Below are 9,592 nucleotides of genomic sequence, written 5' to 3'. Positions count from 1 at the left end.
CATAAAAGCGAGAGTATTCCAGTGGATGCGATCTACAACCTCTGAATTTGCCTAGTAACTATGAATTCGTCGAGAAAATGGTAATATTTTATGAGAAATAGTCTGTATTTCTCATTTTTTTTATTCTTCTGCGTAAAACTAAAATTCATGCCAATATTTTTCCATGATTTATAATAATTGGAGTAATGCAAATGCATATTTTCTAAAAAAAGTCATTTTTAGTGAAATTTTGCCGGGAATGGGGCTTTAAGCTTGGAATTATTTCTGAATGAAATGATATCTTATACTGTACTGTATTCCCATCAAAAAAAAAAAAAAAAAAATTCTAGCCCTACCTTTTTTAGCTGATTAGCTAATTTCCCGCCATCAGGAATCCAACTTTTCCCGGGGAAGACCCCAGTGGCGTAACAGGCTGGGGTGGGGTGGGGGCAGACTGCTGGGTAATAAGAGAAAAGAAAGAGGGGAGAGGGAGGGAAAGAGAAAGATGAGGAAGAGAAAAGGAAAGGAAAAAGTAAAAGAAAAAGAGGACAGAAAAATAAAGGCAAATAAAAAGGAAGATCATAGGCCTAATGACCAGACTCACAATACCTTGCAACCTCTTCTCCACTTAACTCCTTTGATCAAAGCTGCCAGATGGCGTAGGCTAACCACCGGGGAACAAGGTGGAAATATTTTGGAGAATCTTTCCCACCCTTTTATCCCCTGAAAGTGCCTAAAAATCTCAAATTTCGCATTTCTTGTCAGAGTAGGCCAATTTCCTCTAAAAATTGCACATTTTAGGGATTTTGGATCAATTTTCCGACGAAATTAGAATAAAAAACACCGGGGGACAAGGGGAAAATATCCATCTTTGGAAAATCTTTCCCCACCCCTTGATAAATGCCCTTTTCATCCTCTGAAAGTGCCTAAAATCCTCAAATTTCGCGCGCTTCGCGTGCATTTCTTGTTGCAGTAGGCCAATTTCCCCTAAAAATTGCACATTTTAGGGATTTTGGATCAATTCCGACGAAATTAGAATTAAAAACACCGGGGGACAAGGGAAGAATATCCATCATTGAAAAATCTTTCCCCACCCCTTGATAAATGCCCTTTCATTCTCTGAAAGTGCCTAAAATCCTCAAATTTCGCGCGCTTCGCGTGCATTTCTTATTGCAGTAGGCCAATTTCCTATATAAATTGCACATTTTAGGGAGTTTTGATCAATTCCGACGAAATTAGAATTAAAAACACAAAAACCTTTTGCGCATTTATTGGGTTTTTTTTAGGGGTTATCTTTTTAAGTTATTTAAACACATAATAGTCCCAAACTCGAGAAAGAAAAATTTAAGATAGATCGATATTAACCTAAAAAGGGCCTCAATGTGTATTGATGGTAAAAGAAAATGTTTGTAATAAATAAAACCATGATGAAAATGCTTATATTTAGTTTCAAACATAAGTGTGTGGCCTATATTATAAATAAGATAAGCCCTATGTCGTATTGTTTTCTATATGGGGAGGGGGTGGGGTGGGTATGATAAATTACTAACCGGGAAAATTATTACCTTTGCCCCCCTTGACCCAAGACCCCTGTTACGCGCCTGGAAGACCCTGACCCCTTCTTTTTAGGATCGACTCATGGAAAAAAGAATACGGTAGGCCTACGTATGCAAGGCCACATACTAGGCCACACATAGGCCTAGAATGAGAAAAATTTTCAACCTTACCGTATTCAAGAGGGAAACTTTGAATTCTGAAGAACTTTACAAGTTTTAAAAGAAAGCTCATTTTCCCCCATCAAGGATTAACAATTTTCCCTGGGAGAACCCGGACTCCTCTTTATCTTTGGGGTTCATCGTCATGGAATCGTTTTCAAGAGGGGGACAAACATTTTTTTTTTCAAGAATTTGAACATAAGTCGGGAACTATCCCGCCATATAGGAATCAAAATTTTCCCGGAGAAACCCGTTCTCTGAAGGGTTTATTCATGGAAAAAACGAACAGGCAGTGGCGTAAACGCCTAGCGCTCTCGTGCCCCTACTTCTAGGGGCACCGAAGGCGCGCCATAACCACATATAACCTCGATCAAGCACCCTGATCTTAAGGACTTTTCTGATACATAACATGTGTCGCTGACATCGACTGTCATATCATATTAAATATCCAGTGGCGAATTAAAGGGACCCCAAATTTTTTTAATTTAAAGCCTGTGAGTGCTATTTCCGGCCATTTAGAGGTGCCTTAATCATACATTTTCTTACCTTCCTTGGAGCTGAGGTGGTATAGATTCTCCGTCTGCGAAAGCACCCAGTGGCGGATTTAATTGGGGCCCCGGGCCCCCCTAAATTAATGTTCAATTTTATTATCTTTGAAATGGATATATAAAGAAAATTATCACAAAATGTTCTGACCTCAGCCCCAACCATGGTGGGGCTGAGGTGGACATACCCCATCTGTAAAAGTTCCCCCTTGTTAACCCCTCTATTTTGAATTCCTAGATCCGTCACTGGAAATTACAACAATTATGAAGTCATATTACAGTAGTTTGATGCCTATAAAATAACCAAAAAAATTCACCAAGCTTTGTCAAATATTCGTAGCTTCCAGGGGGATTTTCCCCTGATCCCAACCAGGGGCCCATGACCTCCCCCAGTCCCCCAGCCTAGATGCTAACTTCGCTCGCATAGTGGACCTTATTAAATGCCCCCCCCCCCAACTTTCAAAAATGTTCTGCCACCATTAGGGGGGGGGGGGGGTGTAAGGGAAGCTCTTCAATATGGAGGACCTTTCACCCTACTTCCGCTGGCGCCATCCCTCAGGAGCAGGTGGAATAACAAATATAGGAATCGCTATTCCAAGGTTAATTTCAGAAGAAACAAATAAGCTGAATGAACAAACAATGAAACTGCAACTGCAGAACATCATCATAATCATCATCGTCGTCATCACCCATCATCGTCATTATCGTTGTCATTAATTGCATATAGCACTCTACAATAAAATAATATGTTAGACTTAGGCCTGTATAGAGGTTTAGTTTATAAATCCGACGTTGAATTAAGCACAAAATTATGTAATACGTACACAGCTCCTTAGAGAGAATTCCATAACGGTTTTTAATATATTTTTTAAATTTTGCCCGTTCTACAGTTGTAAAGGCTTACTGATTTAAAAATATTTAACTTCAGATGTTTTATCTTTAAGCAAAATTTTATAGGCCTATTGCAAGCCATTGGTTATTGTCAAAGGGCCCCCATTTGACACAGTGAAGAGGTGTACCGGTCTTGTGCTTTTTTTTTTAACTTCTTTTTTTTTGTACTTGTTCTTTGCTGTTTTTCCCTCTTAGACACATCTAGATGTGTATAAGAGACAGTTTCTGGGCGTAACGGTCCACAGTCAAAAGCCTCGGTCAGTTGGGTTGGAGGACTTACTTAGGAAATTTAAAGAGGGGGTTTCGCCAGAAAAAAAAAGGGGGAGCTAGAGCTGATCGTAGTTTGTTGGGTAAGATTCTTGGCTTCCATTCATAGTGTTGGGGTTTATACCTAGACCTTGTCGCAAGTCTCTAATTTATTGATTTTTCGTAGTATTAGCACATTTCGGAAAGCGCCACTAGCGTCAGTTTATGTCGAGAAACTTTTTGATGCCTAATCCCAGAAAAAGTATTATGGAACGCCATGCAAATTAGTAATATGGAACGCCATTGGTGCCAAAATCGATTTATTCTTAAGAATTTTAACTGATTAAGACAAAGATTAGGGACTGGAACCCAGTCTAGTTTATACCCTGCAGACCTGCACTCACCCGATCCTGTCGGGTGTCAGATTTTTTTAAGATTCTTAAAAAAATCTCCAGATTTTTATGACTTAATGGTTCACAGGTCTGACCCATGTCATTCTAGGGTATTTTTTTTTCTCACGACTAAGAGCAGCTTCAATCCTTATGCCTCTAGGGACTTACAAGCAAACTAAAAAGATATTACTTTCTAGAGGGAATTTTTGATATGTCACTAGTATTAATAGAGTCGTTTTTTTGGCAATTTTTTATTTATTACAATTTACCCCTTTAGCAGGGTGACGTCAGTGTGAGGTCCTGCAACCAAAAACCAATAGCGCTGCTCGCGGCGCTATGTTGCCTTTGGTTATAGTACCTTACACTAACGTCGCACTGCTAAAGGGGCAAACTACGAGAATCTGAATAAAACAATAAATTATATTCAACAACCTAATTTAATACTACATGATTTTTATCTTTAATCTATGAAAATAGAAATAATTTACATGAAAACAATCCAATATGAGGCATGCCATCCCAAAACCAGAGTATTGTTGCAAATTGTGAAACTGAGCAATTAGCATAGAATGTGACAGCTCTGTATACTAATACCCCATTCAGACTAGCATCGCATTGCGATCGGTTGTAGCAATTGCGACACCCAATCGCACCCAATCGCAAAGTAAAATCGTGTCTGCTCACCAATAGCAGTCGATATGTAATCGATATCGCAATTGTTACCCGTTGCGATTGGGTGCTACAATCTTTATTACTCCCGATTACCACGGAATCCGATCGCAACGAAACGAATTCCACAGGCACTATTTGGCTGAGGTCAGTCGAAACAGGCCTGCCACCGGAGGCCTAGGCCCTAGAATGTAAAGTTTGTTTGTGTTGGTCTGAATGCGTTCGTTGATTGCGATCGGGAGTAATCAGTTTTGGATTACCACCGATTACATCGCAACCGATCGCAACAGAGTGTAGTCTGAATAGGGTATTATACCCTTTTCAGACGTACACTCAGTGTTGCGATCGGTTGCGATGTAATCGGTGGTCCAAAACTGATTACTCCCGATCTCAATTAACGAACGCATTCAGATCAACACAAACTTTACATTCTAGAGGGACAGGCCTCCGGTTCCTATGTTGACAGACCTCAGCCAAACAGTGCCTGTGGACTTCGTTGTGATTCGTTGCGATCGGATTCCGTAGTAATCGGGAGTGATAAAGATTGTAGCACCCAAACGCAATGGGTAACAATTGCGATATCGATTACAGTACATATGGACTACCACTGGTGAGCTTTCACACATAATTTTACTCTGCGATTGGGTGTCGCAATTGCTACAACCGATCGCAATGCTATGCTAGTCTGAATGGGGTATTCGCTGAAATACTATCAATCATAACTTGGGCAATATTTAATCAATTCTGATTTTTAGAATATGAAAATATTTTTAAAGTCTATTTTTCGCCATGGATGCTGTTGTTGTTGTTTTTTTTTATGGCATGCCTCGTATTCATTACAATGCTGTGTTTACTGGTAATATCTTATATCAAATACTAATTCATAATCCTCATATATTTTTCATTCAATACTTAAATCAAATACTGTACAGCTATTAACCTTCACTGATACTGATTAATCTCCAAGTATCAAAATGTACGCCATCGTGTCGGCATTCAATATTTCGACATTAATTATGTCATCATCAGGAATCAGTTGATTGGTACAGTTTAATATTAAATACTATATTTGATATTTATATCAAATATTGCATTCTTAGTCTGGGCACCCATCGGATTAGTTTGACTTTTGTTGTCAAGTTTCTGGAGCCAGTATTTTGGGGCCTACATGTGGTTTAATATGCACATGGGCCTCGCTTCACAAGGAACCAACAGTCAAAAAGTAATTTGTTAATACTTCATGAAGTTTGTCAATATCTCTAACATTAAGACAGTTCAAAACTGCTTTCAAAACGCTTTTTCTCATAGTCCTGTGAGACCATCTGTGTAAGAGCACTTATTATTCAAATTATTATTTTAGTAACTTGTACTGTATATATATATATATATATATGGATATTTGCTAAGCTTTACTTATTATATTAAACAGCAAGCATTACCTGGCTTATGTTGAAAAGAATACACAAAATGCAGGCGATTGTTGTAGGCAGAAAGTATGAATGAATGAATCATGGCCCTACCCAGTTCAAATAATACAGTGTAAATTAATCCCATATCCCATGTTAGGACAAAAGACTGAAGGATTTGAAATGGAACACAAAAGAACTTGTTTAATGGTTTCCGAAAGATATATGACTGGTTTATTAACTACTGAAAGGTAGACCACGGAGGCTTCATGGTTGAACAGATTCAAATACCACCAGATACACTCTATTACACAATAGGTACGGCTAGAAACAAATAGGTGCATATAACATAAATCAAGGTAGCCGTTAACACTGTTAAATCATATATAAATAATTAAAGAAAGGTAAATACAGTGTTCAAATAAAGGACTTAATAAATACATCGTGTAGCATAGCTATATATATATTAGTTACTGCCGAGGATATAAAATGAGGTGTCAAAATTTATTACAGACAAACATAATGTTAAGGACCTTAATTTTTTTTAATAGTTAATAATTAAGTTGTGCCTTTCTCATATGGATATTGATCTTGAAATAAATGGTTACTGTATTTGAAAGCATATTTTGACTTTATTTTTTCATTTACACTTGTTTTTATGGCTCTGTTGTAGGTGAGACAAAATTGTAATGTCCGGGACATTTATAAATGTAATGTCCGCAACGCAGATAATCGCTTATATACAACGAAATATTACATTTTTTTTTTTTTTTTTTTTTGGTATGGCAAGAAGAACTATCTAAATATGTAATATATGAAGGAATATTCGATATTTCAAGAAACAGCACAGGATTTTTGATTTATATTTATGTTGTCAAAAGTCATGTCGCAATCCTGTAATGTCCGCAACACGGACATAATTCGATTTTACAGTCACACTATAATATTTTTTTTCATTTTTTTAATACAGACTTAAACTTCAGTCTGTAAGCAATAATTGACCAAAAAATAAAATGTTTCCCTTCAGTGGTTTACTAGATATAGAATTTTAAATTCTCTTAAGTGTAATGTCCGCAACAAAAAAATACTGTGGAATGCCCCATATATATGTATGTAAATCATGATATATAGGCTTATATCCGTATCTTTATCCAAAATCTTTATAAAAAATATATATTATATATATAGTCTTATATATATAAATCATGATATAATATATAAAATCTAAACCATCATTATATAAAAAATAAAAAACGAATAACGTGATATGAAATGGATATTTAAAATGACAATAAAATCAATAGACATTTTAAGTATACATTGTATGTATATACATACACTTATATATACATTATATATGTATATATTTATATATATAGGTCTATATATATATATGTATGTAAATCATGAGATATAGGCCTATATCCGTATCTTTATTAAAACTCTTTATAAAAAATAAAATCAAGTTGGCGAAATAGAGTTCCTTAACAGCTAAAAGCTTGTGGGACACTCTTCACAAACAGCCAATGAGAAACATCAACCAATTATTTAAACCCTAGTCAAATACAATCTTAAATCAATATAAATCATATTAAATATATAACATATATACAATGGCCTCTAGGATGTATTTTTTGGGGAGAGGGGGCCTAAGCTCTCTGACAGGGACCTGAGATCATATGCCCGAGCTGGGGGAAGGGGCTGAGAGATGGTTCCCCTACCAAATGAGATTTAAACAAAAAAAATTGCAACCTCTGCTGGATAGCCAGAAATGGCACTCTCAGACTGTGACAGACGTGTTGGCTTGGTGTGGGTCCATTTATACTTTACGGTCTGACAGCCCGATGAGTTTTATCCGAAGGGGGTGGGGGCTTGACCTGTTCGTTGGGGACTTAAGGCCCACTGTGCCCCCCGCTGGCACCGCCACTGCATATATATAAATCAAGATAACAGCATAGCATAGCTCTCAACGAATGTTGTCCTATAAATAAATACATTGCGTAATAAAATGCTTCCAACAGAATTTAAACTTGATGACCTCTCGCTGTCAAAGCGAGGGTCATAACCATTACGCCACAGAGGCTTTATGGTAGAACAGATTCAAATAACCATCAGGTACATTGTATACTCAAAGGGCACCCAAGAGGGTATAAACCAGATAAATCTGGGGGTACGGCTAGAAATAAATAGCATGTGACATGCCTAAATATAGTCAATGATGACATCACATCATGACCATATATAGGAACATCATCAGTAGCAGATTCAAGAGGGGCCCAGTCGGCCCGGGTTCCCCATACATTATTCAAAATAAAAAATTTAAAAAAATTGAGATATAAAGAAAATTATATTCAAATTTTAAGTTTGGAAGTGCAATTTCCAGCCATCTAGAAGTGCCATAATCCCAAATTTGTTTACCTCAGCCCAAACCATAGTGGGGCTGAGGTGGTATAGATTCTCCATCTGTGAAAATACCTCCCCGGCCATACAACAGTGTGTGAACAGGCCACGGTTTTATACAACTCCATTCCGTGGGACTATTTCTAGTCGTGCAGACTAAATACATTCACTGCTACACGGACGTGCAATGTACAGTACCCACTTATACTCCAGAAGTGGTTAATTACTGTCCCTAGAATAACAATTCCTAGTAGGGTTAGTGGGGAAAGTTTTTATGGCTTAGTATTGTCCAAAATTGTGCTTTTAGACCACAATATTATGGATTGGCAATCCATTAACTATAGGCAAATTAATATTGTTGGTCTAGGAACCTAATGTTAACATCAGGGATGACAACTGGGTCCAATTGTCCCCCCAGTTGTCCCCTCTGACACCTGTCACTGTTTATAGGTGGCAATGCCTTTAACAACACAAATGTACAGACAAGCTGCTCTACATAAAATAAGTTTTATTATGAGGCTTGGGAGTGGGGTTATTTTTTTTTTTTTGTGAGAAAAAGTCCTGTAACTTTGACATTTTCTAATTAATATCTAAAATTTAAATTAAACAAATCTTCGAACAACATGCTGTTAATACATAAAACTTTAAAATACATTTAAAAAGTTCTAGTGATAAAAGATCACTGTTATTATTAGGTAGTGAAAAACTTGCACAAACGAAAATTTAAAAAATCTGTTTTTTTTAAATCCTGCTCTAAGATCTATAGGATCTAAGGCTACTTTATGCAAGAAAAAAGCAGTGAATATAGAAGTACAACATGGTTTGAGGTAAAGTAGTAAATTTTACTTCTTGAGTTTTTTACCGAATAATCCCATGCTGTATTTGTTTTATTATATAAAAGAGCAAACCACCTATCCACATTAGCCATTTCAAGTTTTGATTGCTTACACAGTTTGCATGGTTACCTATGGCCAGGCATGCGATTTGAAAATACCTTCTTTTATTGAGTACCAGATACCAAATACCAACGGATTGTTCTTATCCATTTTAATAATTATGAATTTTACTAAAACTCCTACCTGAAAACTACAGATTTTCTATCGATTCTGAAGCTTTGTACTCTAATAATTCTGGAGCCCCTGTTTTCCTGAAGTTGCACAATATTTCAAAAAAATTTACTCTACTGTAAAATTATAGTTTTTTGGCACCGGCTGGTGGGAAGAGGACTTATTAAAGACCCAATTGACCAAAAAAGAAAAAGAGAAAAAAATGGGGAAAATCTGTCTCTTATACACATCTAGATGTGTATAAGAGACAGGCATAGCTCTCAATGAATGTTGGCCTATAAA

Source organism: Anneissia japonica, unplaced genomic scaffold (assembly GCF_011630105.1).
Source record: "Anneissia japonica isolate Jap-2015-1 unplaced genomic scaffold, ASM1163010v1 scaffold1374_len1023071_cov147, whole genome shotgun sequence".
Classification (NCBI taxonomy): domain Eukaryota; kingdom Metazoa; phylum Echinodermata; class Crinoidea; order Comatulida; family Comatulidae; genus Anneissia; species Anneissia japonica.
Note: the sequence above shows the minus strand (reverse complement) of the source record.